This window comes from Prenolepis imparis, unplaced genomic scaffold (genome assembly GCF_030444845.1).
Source record: "Prenolepis imparis isolate NDT839.2.m4 unplaced genomic scaffold, iyPreImpa1.0 SCAF_9, whole genome shotgun sequence".
Classification (NCBI taxonomy): Eukaryota; Metazoa; Arthropoda; class Insecta; order Hymenoptera; family Formicidae; genus Prenolepis; species Prenolepis imparis.
In genome coordinates, this window is record NW_028141167.1 from 16,300,463 (window position 1) to 16,319,462 (window position 19,000).

At 28.7% G+C, this 19,000-nt stretch overlaps 1 pseudogene; it reads right to left on the reverse strand.

Annotated features, from left to right (window-relative positions):
• Positions 1–14,938: 14,938 nt before the first annotated feature.
• Positions 14,939–16,664, reverse strand: LOC145940181 (uncharacterized; annotated as a pseudogene).
• Between the last annotated feature and the right edge of the window lie 2,336 nt (positions 16,665–19,000).

The window sequence follows — 19,000 nt, forward strand, 5'->3', positions numbered from 1 at the left end:
AGAGCCGAGACGTGGATCTTCCAAGGAGTGAAGCCAAGGTACCTGTAAATAAAAAGAGAGACATGTATATAGTTAGTTATAAGTTTATTTAAAATAATAGTTATAAAGTTTAAAAGGAAAAAAGAATTATAATTAAAATTATAATTGGAAAAGGAATAAAAAGTTAAATAAAGTTAAAATGTAAAATAATATAAATATTTAAAGATAGAGTTTTGAATAAAAGAATAAGTTGTTTTTATTTGGTTTAGCAAACTTTAGGTTTGATAAGATTCTAATTATAGAATGCGTTAATTGAAATAATAAGAGCGCAAAAGGAATAATTAATTTTGATTTAGAATCAAAAGGAAAGATAAATCCTAGAGTTATTTTGAGTTGAAACATTAATTATAATATACGCACGATAGAGCGTACGAACAGAGGTTCGTAATATAATTAATAATAACCTTTTAATAATTAGAATAAGCTTGTAACGTTGGAAGAAAATAGAATATATGAAAACAAAATAAAAAGGAAAGAATTAGAGAACGATCCGTATGATCAGTGCGAGGTCAATAAACGAAAGTTGACGAATCGTTATAAAACTCTAATTACGTAACCCTATAAATATTTAAAACACATTCCAATCATTAATTCAGTTAGGAAATTAGTTTGAGTTAACGTAATGAAAAATCAATCATAAACAGGTGTTGAAAGATAAAGACACTGATTGGAAATTATTTTATAATTTAAAACAAGCAGACAGATGCTATTTATTTTTAGTTTTATTAGAATTATTAATTGACGTTATTTTTAGTTGTGAAAAATAATCACGGTTTGTAGTCAATTAATAATATTAATTTATCAGCATTATGTTCAAGGACTGAATGATTGAAGTGTGTAATTATGTAAATATATATGTAAAGTTAGTTTTAAGCATTATAATACACGCGAAGCGTCCGCTAAGAACGCGAGAAGGGAAATGATGTGATTGGCTAGCGCGAGCGTGGTGGGGATAACTAGGTGACTACTAAGCGGCGAGCGCGGACCATAACGAGATGCCTGACGCGCGATTGGCGCTGAACGACTGCCAGCGCGGAGGACACGGATTGGCCGGTGACCCAGTAATGGGGAGACATAGTATAAGAAGCGGCGATCCGAAGACTCGAGAGCTTTAGTCTCAATAATTTCCGACGCGTAAAGATCGCTCGGCGATGTGAGATTTAGTCTCACCGAATCCCGACTCGTAAGGATCGCTCGGCGATGGGGGCTTCCGCTCACACCCTCGTACCGCGTAGAAAAAACACGTTCAAACTCGTTGACGCGAACGCGAAATAACTTGTAACGAAACGTGACGTGATATAAGTGCGAGAATTGTAACCGCGTTATTACCTGCCATAGTAAAACAGCGCGAGTTAATTTAATTGAGATTCCCTGTAACAAATCATAATTTCATTAAATATATATAACGTGTTAGTGACAATAAAAATCAAGTGTTACTTACCTGTGATACTTACCCAATCCTAATCGGTTGAGTTGACCATCCTTGTGAATGGTTGTCCTGTCGATGAATCCGGATCCTACGGGCGGTGCATCGATGTCCAACGGCGACCTGAAACAGAAAAAGAAGGAAGTCTAAATCGAGGAAATAGGGAAATTGGCTCGAAGAAGGATCTTTGGCCAAACTTGTCCATCGTTACTTACCAAACAACCAAACCTTGGTATTTCCACTGGTTAAAATACCTGGCGACCGATGAAACTTGGCGAAAGTGTTGCAACCTGGCGACTGGTGAGTGATACGTATCACGCGTTACTCTCTAAAGACCGGTCACAACCTGACATTTTGTCGATCTCGCCGCGGCCATGTTAGATTGTGACATCAGAGACGAGAAAGCATAAGCTGAAAATTCTTAGATGCCATTTTTAAATGAAAAGATATTTCGATGAAACACTACTTCAGATGGCTTTAGCATACTTTTAAAATACCTCGAGAACTATTCTTTTCCCTTGACAATAAATCAATAACCGTAAAATGATCGTAATATCAGACATTGTCATGTGGAATGACTGCGCATGTGCAAAGACCAGACGGACTGGGCCTCATATTACAGTCATTTTACAGCTGTTGATTGATTATAAAGAGAAAAAGTTTTCGAGGTATTTTAAGCATGTGCTATAGCCATCTGAAGTGCTGTTTCATCGAAATATCTTTTTATTTCGATATGACATCTAAGAATGTTTAGCGTGTATTTTCTCGCCTCTGACGTCACAATTCCAATATGGAGGAGCCTTAAAATTTTATCATATATTTTATAATTTAAAATAATTTTTAAAACATTCTTAAAATAATTACATAATATAATGTCTTTATTTGCTTACCGAGCGTTTCGAAAGTAAATCTTTTTTCAGACGACCATATAAAGTCTTTGATCATGTGCTTGGGATACCTCAGGATCAAACGGAATTTGTACAGAGTTTGCGGCAGTAAATTTTCTATATGATATGTTATTTTGTCATTATTCTCCTCAGTGTTATTTGCAATTTGCCACTCCCGCATCGCATCGTTTTTATATTCTAGTATGGAACGGAATTCAGTGTGGATCGTCAGATTAATGCTAGGAATCCATGAGATATTCATACTGTTTGTACCGACTCTGCTCAGATTTAAATCATTCGGTTCCGACATGTAAACTGCTTTGATTAAACTGTCATTGAATAAATGGCTGAAATTGGTTGGATATACACACACATATATCTGGTATTTCTGTTTAGGCAGCAGCTGGATTGTTGTAAAAAATTTTCCATCTGTCGTACGGCTCGGTTCATTTATAAGTTTTTGGTCAAGGTGATAACTTTTTTTCTGCGTACTGTTTGGAAATAGCAACCAATATACCTTGTAATTCACTGCCACGCAGTTTAATTTCTTCGGTGGCATCCAATGAACTATCGCCAAAGTAGGTGTTAGAACTTGAACCGTCACATCTTCCGGCGCATTGAGTCTGCCTAATTTAGTTGTCACATTTAAATCCGAGCCGAATTGTAATGTCATCGATAATTTGTCGATGTAAAAATTGCTGAGTGCCAACTTTAGCATATAGTTTGTGTTTGGCGTTAAATTCTGAATTTTACAATGCCGTTTATACGTCACCACATTAAATTGCTCGAACTTGTTACTGTCATTGTCCAAACATGTTAAATAATTTACGGAAATGTTATATATTGTGGTGGCTAAGTTATACTTTTCGCATCCATCATTTAGAATCGGTTCCGGAAGGGTTACCTTGATACTGTTTGCGTTTATAAGTACTTCTTCAATACGATAATCTTCCATTTTAGATGTTAGACAGATCGTCGGGGGATATAATTGTAAAGATTTATCAAGAGCTGTTAATCGATGGTAGAATTGATACTGATTAGAATTGATACCTTGCATACTTATTTTTTCGACACTTTCAAATGCATTTTCTTTACTTTCGAGAAGAGCATACTTTTTTTTAAAAATATAGATTATTTTGTTAAAATTATTGTATAAATAAATATTTATCTGATCAATCGTTAAATCATCAAAATCTGTTTTATTTCTAGCTTTTAAAATCAGGTTACATTTGCAACCATTAATATCCGTTACGATTAAATTGTTTTTCAATATCCAATACATTAGTGGCTTATCAACATTTGTTGTATCAATCTGCATAGAGGATGATTGTTCTAGTTTGTATTGGCATGTATGATCTTCCAAAAAAGATTCTGACCAATATAAATATCTAAAAAATATGCATATTATTCACATACTTTTAAGACATTATCGTTACTGTATATTAGAAATAAATATGTAATTATTTAAATTTTTTACAATTTTCTATGAATTTATGATTCCATAATTTATGAGCTTTAATATAAAATCTACATATTAGATTTCTACATATTAGATTTCTACATATTAGATTATTGAAAAGCTATAGAACAAATCTTTGATTAAAAGAAACAAAATTGTTAATTTTTTTAGATTGATTTGATTTAATGTACCTTGTATACGGAAGTACTACTAAAAAGAGTGAAGAATACATTCTTGAAGACAGAGATTTCGTTATAATTTCATCTGGTTTGTCCATACCCATTTGTTCCCACAATGTTAAGTCTAGCTTCATAATGTAGAGATTGTCCATTTTAATTTGTAACCAGTAAAGATTTCTATGAATCCAATTGATGCAGAGACTGTTCGCAGTGACATCGAGGTTTGTCATTTTTGTGTAATTTAGATTCGTTTCGATTTCGTTTTGATTAAAATCCGATGTTATTAACTCTGAATTGTCAGTAATCCCATAAATTTTATGTTCCAATGCCGAGTAAACGATTTCTTTATATTTAACATGTACAGGAAGTTTAAAGCCAATCCGAAAATCTATATCCAATACGTGCACACTTTGTGTATCCCTCGGCATTTCGAGTAATAGAGGTATCGGATTCTCACGTGTGGTTGACACGTTGATGAACTTAGTGTAAAAACCAGCACCAAATTGGTTATGCGCTTGTACTTTAAAGTAGTAAATTGTATTAGGTTTTAAATCATATATTTTATGTTGTAATATTCTGTTTGACAATGGGAAAATATCGACAATTTTAATAATTTGATACAGGTCCTCGAACCAATATTGGACTCTATATTTTTGTATCTCTCCATTTGTCAATTTAGGTTTGTTCCATCTGTAAAGAAATAATATATCTTAATCTTAATTTTTATTTTTAACGAATTTTTGACAAAGAAATACATTTAAATATATATAAATTTACACACACACACACACACAATAATATAGAAATTATATATAGATTTATAGGAGAAAATATACTAATAAATCGTACCCCCTAAGGTAAATATTAAAATTGCAATAAAACTATCACTGAAATAATACATTTTTTTATACATTTGAAACTATAGTTTTTTGTCAACGATATACACTAAACATTAACACAAATTTAGCATTGTTTCATATTGTAAACTAAAAATTGAAAAGAAGTTGTATTCGGTATAATTTACAATCGGTTTGCTATATAAATTGTACCCAGAGTGAGTTTTTAAGGAGGATGGTTGCTGTTATTGCGGGGCAGGCGGCAAGAGGGGAAAGCCTATGTCTGTTCGCGTTGGTTGCACTTTTTGCACTTTCAATCTTTTGCCTTTTTCTCTCCAATGTCCAATGTATATTTATCTCTCATTTAAGCAGAAGTGCAAACGCCATGCTTATACACGGGCGCTTGTAACAGCTGCCAACTGCCAACTTCAAATAATCAAATTTTCGTCACGTAAAATAAACGAGTTTCAGCAAATGAATATGTGGAATACATTTTGGTTTTTGTGGATTGGTGGTGGATGGATTACATGTGGAACACAATAAATACATTTAATTAGCTATTTTTAAGGTTTCACATCGTGTTTTGTACAATTAAAACCCAAACACGTTATTATTCACGTTGAAATGTGGCAACCATGCATTTCATTTTCAATAGCTGGTAGCATTGATACACGGATAACCCTGAGAAGTCAGAACGCAACCACGCCGACCACTACAAATCTATTTTTTAGTTTTGGTGTTCTCAAAAATGAAAAGGTAGAAGGGAAAACTATACAAACAGAAAAGCAATACAATCGGCGTTTACAACAAGTGGAAAATGGAAAGCGAGAGAGACAGAAACAGAATGCGTGATCGATGGACGACTTATAATAGATCTAAAGGTTATGTCGCAACACTTGTGCTGTAATTTCTGTCACATGCGACGTTGCTCTTTGAAGCGTGCTAGATAGCTTTACGCAAAACAGCTACAATATGCTGTTTTATTTTTACAATTTCTTGATAACTATGTAGACAAATCATTTCAGTTTTCGTCAAAGTCCTTCGTAAATATGTAACGAATTATTTGCATCTATTTTCATTAAATTCTTATCATTTTTAACATGCTTTTGAGAGTTAAATTACAGGTTTCGTAACATTTTTGCTATGTCGCCCGTGTGTAAGAGAGAGAGAGGAATATAACTTCAATAATTAATTACTCGACAACTATGCAGACGATTGCCTTCATTTTTGGCATGAATGACAGATTCCCATAGACGAATATCCTCCATAAATTTGAACTAATTCTTATCATTTTGATTTGAGCAACCACCCTCCTTAAATCGTACCTCTAACAATAAAATTAAAAAATGTACAAAAATAAAGTTTTATTTTCTACAAAAGTTCTCAGTCTGCAACAAAACATCTACAAGAATGTCACATTTATAATCATAAATTTTCTTTAAAAATTTAACAAAAATATTTTTGTATCAATACAAAAATATATAAATAAATATTTTCTCAATAAAAAAAAAAAAAATTATAAAATTTGATTTTTCTTTAGTTGTCCATTTAAATATAAAGAAAAAATAACTATATCTAAGTAAAAATTAAAATTAAATTGTATGATATAGGAAAAACTTAGTACGTTTTATCAAACTTCCATTGCTTTGTCAAAAAAATAATCTTAAAACATTTTGCCGATTTTTTAACGCTTCCATACACAGAATTAAATAAGATGAAAAAATACTTAAATAATAAGTTTAATTGCTTATCTTGCTCAATGTGAGGAGTGCCGAATATTACATGAAAATCACACAAAATAAATTTATTGATGTCACAAATTAACGGATTATTTGAGAAGGAAAACAAACGTTGCGGGTTGCGGCATTCAAGTGAGACTAGCTGTGATCTGTGACACAGCTAGTTAACGCTGTTAACATCTTAAAATATTTTAACTTTGTTTAAGAAATACAGTAAACAGTAAAGAGTGATTTAACGATGAATGGTACGATTTAGCATAGTTTCCCATACATACATATGTACACATATGCGCGCACGCGCATGTGTATGTTCTTAAAGTTAAAAGAATGAAAAAATAGTTAAGAATTTAGATTCTTCACCTGAATGTCACAAAAATGTCTTTCTCAATTAGTCTATTGCCGAATTCTACGAATGCCCTAGGAAATATTGGTTCGCTTGGAATGTTATCTGATGTACTGTCTTCCTGGAGTACTTTCAGAATCATACATAATTATAATCATATATATTTGCAAGGGTAGCGCATATATATATATATATATATATATATATATATATAAGTATATATATACTTATATATATTACTTATATATATATATAAGTAAATCTTTCTAGAAATTTCAAAATAATACATATTGACATATATAATTATACATATATTAGAATTCTGATTTCACAATCAATAATTAAGAAAAGATAAAATAAAACTTTTTGAATTGTTGGCAACAAAAATAGTATATGATACATAAGTTCTGATGACAGATATTTCTAAATAAAAAAAAAAATAACCATAAAAAAAACTATGAAACTTAACGTAGCTATCATTGATTTTTTAAATAATCAAGTAATATAAAATAATGTGTTTATGTTTTTTCAACTTAGATACATAATTATCATTTCTGACTAAAAATGAATATTTTTTTATAAAATATTAAAAAAGAAACAAATATTCCTTTAGAAAGGCTCTCAATGTGAAAATCATATTAGAATTTCAACGGACTAGTAAGAGCCATACCAAGAGTGGTAAAGCGTTAGTTAACAAGAAAGAATTGAGATCAATTGATTGTTATCGTAGCCAGAAGAATTTGTACCCTGCGCACAGTTAATCAATTTTAAGAAAAATTAATTTTTTCTTGAAACTGATGCACTACTATCCGCGTCTGGCTTTTACTAACTTGTAATTCAAAAAACAAATATTTTATGATGAATAGAAATCTTTTAATGATTACAGAGCGTATATTATTTTCCAAAATTTTCTCATTGATGAAGAATTTAGAAATATATAAAATTTACCACTACTTTTAGAAACAATGAAAGAAGCTAGCAAAATAATAATTGAATAATGATATTGATTTTATCTTAAACTGTTTCGAGTACTTGCATTTCTCCCTTTCTTTCTCTATCTTTTCGAATAGAATTTATATTTATATTCTTCTTGTTGTTGAGAGATATTTCTATAGATTTAATTTTTTTACTTTCTTGAATTTGTAATGTTAATTTATTCTGTAAACGATTTTTTATGATTCGATTTTATTTTCATTTTCAATATACAATTTCTTAATTAATCAAGAAATTCTGGAAATGTAAACATGTCTGCAAATTAATCTTTCTTATTTTATTATATTGTATAATTAATACCTTACCGATTTCATTTCTTACAGTCACGCTCTCAGAATAATTCTAGACAGATTCGATTTTTGATGACACGTAATCATGAATTGTGATGAATTCGAAGGATGGGATATCCTGTTGAATGGATAGTAAAAGCTAATAAGAATTTATAACTGTCTCTCATAGCAAATAAGTTGTAGAAAACCTGATTCTTTTGGATTATTGAAACAATTTTGTTTAAGTAATTCAGTTTTTATATTAGTTTGAGATTAATTAGTTAATTTCTTCAAATAAGACTCTATTTTAACTTGATTTCTTTATTTACAAGCATTTGTTATTACTGATAGTTTTAAAATAATATTTATATTTCAACAATATAAATATATTTTTATTATTACTTTTTTGTAGTCATAGAAATTTTTTGTAGTCATAAATTTCTATGTTTGAAAATATATTCAAATTTGTTTCTGTATTATACATTTGAACTCAAATAAATTTTGGAGAGCATAAAAACTCGATTAGTATTCCGATATAAATATGTAATTAAGTGATAAATAAATAGCGTATTAATAATAATTCGCACATATAGCGAATCATAGATATTGTACATATTATTGGTTTTGAGACAGAATCGCTTGATTGAGAGCAATTTATTGTATCGATTTCCTACTTTGACATTTAGAATCCGTTTTATTACGTTTTATTTTAACTAAACAATTGTAATTTTCTATATTGATTTTGTGAAAGAATATAGAAAAAAATTTATTCTCTTAGTTATAAAAATTAATAAATATAAATATTAAAAAAAAAAAAATATTGTTTTGCTACGTATTGTACAGATTTAATTACACAAATAATTTATTATGTATAATGTATAACATTCAAATTTCTTTATGAAAAAGATTTCTTATCTGCGTAAAGTTTAAATCAAAGCACATAAAAATACTTTTTCTGGAGACTTACCGAAGTTTCAAGATTTTCCAAATTCTCCAGATCTTTTGAGAACGTGATAGTTGTTCTCGTTTGTATTAACACTTTTAGTAAAATACATAATATTTTTAACGTTCTTAACATAATAATTTCTTAATATAATTTCCTCCTGTTACAGATATTTGTACTCGATCGGCTTACACGCGATTATTGACTAGCGATCAACAGCTATGAATGTTTCAAGCTCAATGATTCAAATTGAATAATGAAGCAGAAAGCCTGTGTCTTCATGTCTGTCGACAGATTCTTTGTAATATGTCGAGTTCGTGTGTGTGTGTGTGTGTGTATATATATATATATATATATATGCGCGTGCGTGCGTGTGTGCGCGCGCGCCTGTGTTTGTAAATTACAAGTTTTTTATCTTTGAAAGTTACTCTTTAAAACTCTTTCTCATGTCAAAATTTTTTAGCAAATTAAGCAAATAATAGTGTAGGACGAAAGCGAACTCGAAAATAAAGAAAAATAAAACATAAGAAAACATTTACGTTGCGACGAGACCTGTAGGTCAGATTAAGATATATAACCGAGTATTGTCCCCTATTATATTATCGTATTATGAAGTCGAGGACAAACGACTAAATAATAGAAACTTCGAGAGCAGTAAGACTCGAGAAAACATTCGGCGAACGAAGCGACCGAGGCAGATCTCGTCCGACCATCGATTAGATCGTATTGATTTTTAACGTGTATAATCATATTATTACAAGTAAAGAACTTTTGAAATTTTTCCACACACACGCCTCCTTATCGTTCACAATATAAGTTCCTACATATATTTATTTGTATATATCAAGAGACACGATAGTGTCTCGCGCCAAGTCTACTGAGCGTAGCTTTGCGTAGCGACTGCGAGGCATGCCATGTGTATTATACGCGAGTCGGACAGTTGAGAGTATCATATATTTCTGATACGCAATAACGGCTGATGCGATCGAGTTCTTACTGAGCTCAATCGATAGATTGAGTTCAAATTATATAATAAAAGTGTCTTTACTTTTTCTCTATGTGCTTTGTAAACGGAAATATTATAATGTAAAGTTTGATTTTCTAAAAAATTGACTCAAGTTTTGGTCGTCATCATCGACCTTCTCAATGCGCATGTACCAGAAAATGTCCAGTTCGAACATTCATTGCAAGACAGCGTTGATGTCGCTCCATGAATGTCATTTATTTAGGTTATCAGTTTTGACATATTTTGACATATTTTGATATTTTGACACAGGTTCAGTTTTGATGTAAATTAAATATAATAAATAACGTAAATAGAAAACCAATACCGACCAAACTAGTCCACACACATCTACTGGTTAAAAAGGCCTTCTTCGTTCTCGCCTATAATGGTGAGTTTGTATTTTTATGAGAGAAATTTTTATTTATTATATGAGAGAAGTAGAGCTCTCAATGATAAAAATATCGGGTAAATGTGTATTATAACGGCAACTTCTCCGTTTTTCTTGTAACTTTTATATTTTGTTTATTTTGGTCTTTAAATAAGATTTTGAGAAGGAAAATCGTCGCTTATGTTCCATTTATTTTTAATTAATTTTTTTTTAATTTCTCGATGTCGGTAAGTAAAAAAATGATAATTTATGATATCTCTCTCTCTCTCTCTCTCTCTCTCTCTCTCTCTCTCTCTCTCTCTCTCTCTCTTTTAAAGCAGAGAATATTTGTTAAGTGGTCGTAGAAAAGTATTTATACAATTTTATGTTATTGACAACATAAATAAAAGTATTCTCTGCTTTAACCAAGAACACAAACTGATAATTATAAAATATTCTCTGCTTTAATCAAAATCACAAATTGTTTTCTGTGGGAATAGTAATTTTATTATATTTAAAAGCATATATTAAATTTTAATCCATTTAAAAATTATTAAAATTTAATATATTCTTTTAAATATAATAAAATTACTATTCCCACAGAAAACAGTTTGTGATTTTGATTAAAGCAGAGAATATTTTATAATTATCAGTTTGTGTTTTTGGTTAAAGCAGAGAATACTTTTATTTAATAAAATTGTATAAATACTTTTCTACGACCACTTAACAAATATTCTCTGCTTTAAAAGAGAGAGAGAGAGAGAGAGAGAGAGAGAGAGAGAGAGAGAGAGAGAGAGAGAGAGATCATAAATTATCATTTTTATACTTATACGGACATCGAGAAATTAAAAAAATTAATTAAAAATAAATGGAACATGAGCGACGATTTTCCTTCTCAGAATCTTATTTAGAGACCAAAATAAACAAAATATAAAAGTTACAAGAAAAACGGAGAGGTTGCCGTTATAATACACATTTACCGCCGACTGTGCGATGTACGAAATTTTAACGCGTTCACAATTAATCTCTTTTTTAAAATTAATTTTGTAGTCTTTCCTACATGCGAAAGGGTATTCGCGTGTACAATTGAATTATTTGCTAGAAATATTTTTAACGCTCTTTTTGAAATAAACAAATATTGTAGAATTGAGCACAACTATATATACATGCAAGTTTTTTAATTTTTGTGAATAACTTTCAAAATTGAAATTCTAAAATGTAAAAACCTATAAGTCTTAGAATATTTGCCTTCTTAATTTCTGTCAAAAATTATTATAATCGAAGATAAGGTGTTATGACATATTATATACAACATAGAACTATTTTTATATTTTTAACGTATTATTATTTTATAATTTAATTAGCAAATTAACGTTTTATTAATATTTTTGACAGAAATCAGTTGATTAAAACGTTAATTCCTAATTAAGTTTTGAAATAATGTGTTATAAAAATTAAAATAATATATTTTAAATAATATACATGTTATAATACTTTAAACTCGGTTAATTTTTTTGACAGTTATCAACTGATTTCTATCAACAAACTTTATATTATATTTTTGAAAATATAACTCTTTTGAATGTAAAATTGTAAGCGCGTAACGCGCGCTTGTTTTGGTCTAGTAAAATAAAAAACGTAAAGAAAAAATCATACGAATTTGATAATAACTCATATCTTTGCTTCTTTGTTTAAAAATGTATAAATAAATATATACTACAAAAATAAATGATATCATTAAAAAAACTTACCTTTTTAAAAAAAGATAAAAAAAGGGCGCCAAGTCCATACGCCATGTGAAAAAGTGTTATACAAAAAACAGTGTTTTTAAATTATTGTAAAAAAACTTAATATTTCTAAAAAAAAATAATGATATAAAAAAATTGCGCCAAATAAATAAAAATTTATGTTTTATAAAAAATTTATTTGTTTTATTATTTTAAATATTTAAAAAAAGTTACTCAGCCAAATATAAATGTGTATTTTGCAGATTATTATCTGATCTGATATAAAATTGATCACAGAATCATCTTTGTATTTTTAAGAATGATGCATCTGCACAGTCAAAACGATTTAGACCCGGTATTGAAACAATTAAAATGACGAACAAAAACTTGGCGTGCCCGGGTCGGGGCACTAAAATGACATAAATTTCGTAATAAGATTGCTTAAAAATTAATTTATAAAATTTGTTTTTTAAAGTAATAATTTGTAAAATAATAATTAAAGTAAGATTTCTAAAATTTTTTAAAAATATTCCACATTGAACTATGTAATTGCGCTACTCGTCTCTTATAATTTTATATTTCAAACTTTATTTGTTAAGCTTGAAATATATTCTTACATTAAATTCTAGAATTTTAATTAATTTGTTGATATTTTACATTTTATGCTATATTATGCTAAGATTTGTATTTGTGATTAATTTTATATATATTTTTTATTTATATGTAGATACTTGAAGATTGCATGTCAAATTTAATTTTAAAATATTTAAGTTTTAATGCCCCGACCCGGGCCACGCCAAGTTTTTGTTCGTCATTTTAATTGTTTCAATACCGAGTCTAAATCGTTTTGACTGTGCAGATGCATCATTCTTAAAAATACAAAGATGATTCTGTGATCAATTTTATATCAGATCAGATAATAATCTGCAAAATACACATTTATATTTGGCTGAGTAACTTTTTTTAAATATTTAAAATAATAAAACAAATAAATTTTTTATAAAACATAAATTTTTATTTATTTGGCGCAATTTTTTTATATCATTATTTTTTTTAGAAATATTAAGTTTTTTTACAATAATTTAAAAACACTGTTTTTTGTATAACACTTTTTCACATGGCGTATGGACTTGGCGCCCTTTTTTTACCTTTTTTTAAAAAGATAAGTTTTTTTAATGATTACATTTACAAACATTTTTTATAACGTTTTTAATAACATTAAAACATTTGACACACATTTTTCATTTCTAAATATGTTTTTTTCCTTTTAGAAATATAAAATCCCGAGTTTGGTGCTATTTCTTCCTTTCATTATTTTGTGCATAAAAGTACTTAGGTAATATCATCAATTTACAATATTTTTCATATTGTAAATTCGAAATAAATGATGTCGTACAAATCACTTGAACAAGTCTGCAAAAAACAGCAACATATTCGATTGAAGGCTATTCTAGAAAATAGAAATTTTGATATTCTACCTGACCGTAGGACAATCAATTTGTATTGAATTCATTGAACGTGCTAAACGCGCCTTTATTTAATCTTTCATTTGTTTTATACTTTATGTCATTTTCCTTAATGGTGAACAGGCCAGCGAATAGACAGTGTGGTAAAGAAGCAAAGGATTGTGTAATAATCAAATTATATGTATATTATAATAATGCAAAATTGTGAGCAGAAATCTGTAAGTAATCAACTTTCATTCAGTGCAATAATATTATTTTTAATATGCTTTGAAATTTGTTGCGTTTTGTCATTTAAATTATAAATATTAAATTGTTATACTTGAAAAGATATTTTAATTTATCGATTAATTATTATACATAAACAAAGGATATGGATAACGCTAATGGGCAAGAAAACAATAGTATCCCATTATTAGAATTAGATACAAATATAAGTCCTATAAAGTTCAATTCCGATGAATCTGCACACAAAAATCCCGACAAAAATAATTCGCCAAAAAGTCCATCATTAATATGTCCACCAAGGAAGAGACTGAAACAATCTCGACTTGCATTTTATCCAATGAATAATGAAAAGAAAGGTATGTAAATAATGGTACTGTCTTCAAGTGTAGACAAACATAAGGCAGCTAATATATTCCGTATAGTGTAAAAGAGATTTTTATTCAAGATGTTTCTACAGCAAATGCTACTGCAAGTACTGTTACTGAAAATAAAGAAAGGACAAAAAAGAAGGACATTTTAAATAAGCAGCTTAACATGCGATGCAAAGCTGACAGAGCAAAATTAAACGGCTGGGATTGCTGGGAATGCAGAGAAGTAATACAATATTAACAGTATAGTTATAAAAAAATTAATAAATAAATATAAATAAATAAATATAAATAAATAAATATAAATAAATAAATATAAATAAATAAATATAAATAAATAAATATAAATAAAAAAATTAATATAAATATTTTCCCATAAAAGAATAATTCATATTTGATTTTTAGTATTATAATAATTTGTCTTTATCAAGTGAAGAATTGAAAAAACGGAAAAATCACAGCTCGCGACATCGACACAAATATGAGCGACCAAATACACCAGAAGGTTTATAATATTTTATTTAATTATCACTTTTTATGTTATGTATAATAAATATAATATTTTTAAAGGTTTTTGGGATCCCCCCCCGGAGTTTCCCGAGACATCATGACATCATGTTTTTATTTTATCTTGTTCAGTTCTATGATGCATTTCTACGATGCATTTCATTCAGGAGTATGTAATAACTGTGTACAATACGTAATATTCTTAATCTTTAAAAATACGCATTTATGCTTAATTTTTTGAACTTGGAAAATACGACGGTATTTGCTTAAAGTAACTTGCCATAAACCGACATCAGATGACTTATATGGATAATTAAAAACATCTCTTGTATTATAAAATAATAATCCTTTTACGAATATCTCTTCTTGATTCGAAACATTATCATTTAATGAATAAATTTTATAAATTTGGATGATTTCACCATTTTTTAGCTGCACGACATTAGGAGAACTATTCGTAATAATCATCTCATTCCATGTTATGCTTGTGAACATTGTCTTCGTCATATGATCGCCTAAATCAACTGATTTCTTTTTAACATAATTAGTGATACCATTCGTTCGTGACACCATTCGATCAGTCTTTATATCGATGTTCAAATTTATTTCTCTCAGACGATTAGCAACTTGACTTAAGGGATTATTTGGTGTTCGAACTAATTTTTTTAATGTCATCAAACAATTTTCGAATGGAAATGCCGAAATTAATGTCAACGGACATTTCATATGAGTGACATCATATGCTATGTGAATCAAATTATGGAAATTAATGCTTTGTATGTGAGAGTAAAATTTCGGCAATAAACGAAAAAATAATATCAATAATTTTTTTGCATTTTCTGCGTTTAATATTGCCAAATCATCACTACATAATAATCGACATGCTACGTATAAAAGACAAAAATGCTTATATTTATTACTTGGAAGAACATGGCGAAGTACTAATACACCGCTGTATAAAAGAAAGAAACGAAATTGCGTCGCTTTCCAATTTTTTAAATCGACAATATCAAAAGTTTTTCTTTGGAATTCTGCAGGAATTTGCCCAGATAAATCACGGAATAAATTGGTTAATAATAAACGATTTCGAGGCCCAATACTTCTAGTCTTAGAACTACCGAATATAATATTGTTTAACAAAGTTTTTGCAATACCAAGAAATAAAAGATGCATCGAATCGAGAATAACTGATTTAACTGGATCAAATTCCGGAATTTTTAACAGAGGAGAAATCTCATTATCGAGATGATGCTGAGGTTGCATACGCTCTTTAAATGATTGCTTGTTACGTTCTTCACAAGTAGTTCTTGCGTATATACGTTTATTTTTGCCAACTGTTTGGCCTTTTACGGTACAACGTTCACAAGCATAAAAGGTTACATGAGATTTGACACATTTAATAAATGCCCTTGCCGGTGTATCACATATAAAACCTAATACTTTAATATTATATATTTTATCAACAAATTTAATTTTATTATTCATTAAACTTAATAATTCTATTACAAATTCATTTAAAAATTCCGTTGGCGATTTTGGTTTAGATTCCCCATGATATATTGCAACAACTTGCGGTTTGACAATGTATTTCTTATCATGTAGCATGATTAATATAGGCCAAAAATTGTTGTTTTGAATTTTTATAAAGTTGTACACCATCAATGTTAACCAAAATTCCGATTTCATTTTTTACATATACTTTAGGATTTATTATTAGTTTGAGAGCATTTTCTAAACCAAAATAAATGTACGTACCAAAGAATCCATTGCCACTTAACATAAGTTTAACATTATTTTTTGAATTTTTTGTTTGCAAAAACGTTGTAGCTGTTTTGGGAAATTCGTCGTGCTCAGTTTTCAAAATACATAATAATTCGGATAACATTTTATTATTGAGGCATGCAATATTTTTAATGGCCCAATCATGTATTTTTTGTTGAAAAGGAATGACCGAATCTTGTTTTTCACGTTGCTCTTCGACTTTCTCATCATCGTAGCATAATTCTTCATTTGATGAAGATGATGCAATTTCATTATCAGAGATGCTAAATAAAGCAATGATTTTTTATTTATTTAATTAAATATATGTATTATTTAAAAAGATTATTATTATTTTACTATTGTATATATTGTAAGATGCTAAAGTGAAAATTTTATTTATTTAATTACAAAAATATGTAATCTTTGAAAAGATTATTTACTAATAAATAGCTCGTAAAATATTTATTTTTGAAAGAAAGTTACACTAAAAAATCATTAATTTTAACAATTTATCTTAGGATAATACGAACATGTGAAAAACCAGAATTAAGTGTATTTTTAAAACATTTTAAATTGTGGAAATATATGAAATTATACTTGGAATTTCTACTATCACAAGACAGCGTTGAACAAGATGACAAAATTTGCAAATGTGCAGGTTGGCGCATCAGACTGTTGTCCAGCTTTAATCCAGAATTTAATCCATCTTCTCTTTTGAAAACCCAAACATTGTCATATATTTGATTTTCTTGATCATCGTTGTCATGTGTATTATTTGTCTTTTCATTTTCATCCAGTAATGACGATAACGATGATGATGATATGTGTAAATGTTTTTCTAATTCACGATATTTTTTAGTATAAAAATACCTCTTTTTCGACATATTTTTATCGATGCATACGCGTGAAATGTGTTATCGATTGTATCGATTCTGTTATTGCCGCTTTGAGGTGTCATGACAGCATCTGCATTCATTATAAACAGATCGCTCTAAGAGACGTTAACGTTCTTTTGTTATTGGTCGAGCGGATCGTAGTGTAAGAGTTATATTAACAGAGTAATGTCGAAGTAATGTCAAAAGGATCGGTATAAGGGCAAGCCTTGATTCAAAGAAAAAAATTCTTTTCTTCGCTCATTGAATATTGGTACCGCATCGTTACATAGCACAGAGAAAAAGAAATCAACGATGAATAATTTTTCGTATTTGTGAGTATTTTTTCAATTTGTTGAAAATATTTATATAGGAAATGATAGTGAATATCGTTTTTATAAACGTCGCCAGACAATTTTTACTACTTTTACTACTTTTTTAATTACTTTTTTGAAAATATTTATGTTATAAAATTACATAATATTAAGCTTTAAAAGTTTTTTTTAACAATAATGAAAAGTAATTTATTATTCTGTGATTTATATAGAACTGAATTAAACGATAACGTGACACATGTAGTCGTCTGGTTCAGTAGCATTCGACGTCAAGATAAAAAGTTTTGTATAGACCTTGTACCGATAAATTGGCTATCAAAACCTAAACGTACATGGCTTTGTAAATATCCGCCGAAATCTGATTATGATAAAGTACAAGACTGGAGCAAGGAAATTAAAGCTGCAGAATTAACATGGAAGGATTATCCGGTTAAATTAATAAAAGATGCTTGTAAGTTATCTTAAATATAAGACCTGACTATGAATACCGGCCTTAATTCTTAAGATAGAAAAAAATCTATAATATCAAGTATTATTATTATAATATTCATATTTATGAAATGCACTGAATTAACTGTTTTATTGTCAAGCGAAATGTCTGATTTAGATGAGGAATTGTCAGGTACAGAAAGAAACGAATCTGATGATTCAAGTAAAATCAGTTATTTTGAAGCATTGCCCAGTCAAAAAATAATAAGGAAAAAGGTTATGGAAGAAGATATATTTATTGTTTGTAATATTTGTTGAATTTTCGTGCATTTCTAAATTTTTAGTTAACTTTTTTATTGCGTTATTAAATAACAAAAACATAATATCATAATAACATAATAACATCTTTAAACATCTTAACATAATAACATCTTTAAACATCTTAAAACATCTTAACATAATAACATATATTATTATATAACATCTTTTAACATCTTTCTTTTTTTAACATAATAACATCTTTTCTTTAAAAGTCAGGAAAGATGGCCAATGCTCACATTGCAATATTTTGATAATATAAAATAAAGTAATTATAAAGTATCAAGATGAATATTATTTATCTTTTGCCGCATACAAACTATTATAATTATCATCGATAATACACATAATATATTTTACGTTTTGAAAGTATTAAACTTATCTTATCGCGATACATTTGCAGACATTTTTACATCGATAAATCTATCTTGCAATGATGTTTTCTAAAGATTGAAATTACCAGAGATTGATATAACAAGTAATTCAACTTCAAGTTTAATTTATTG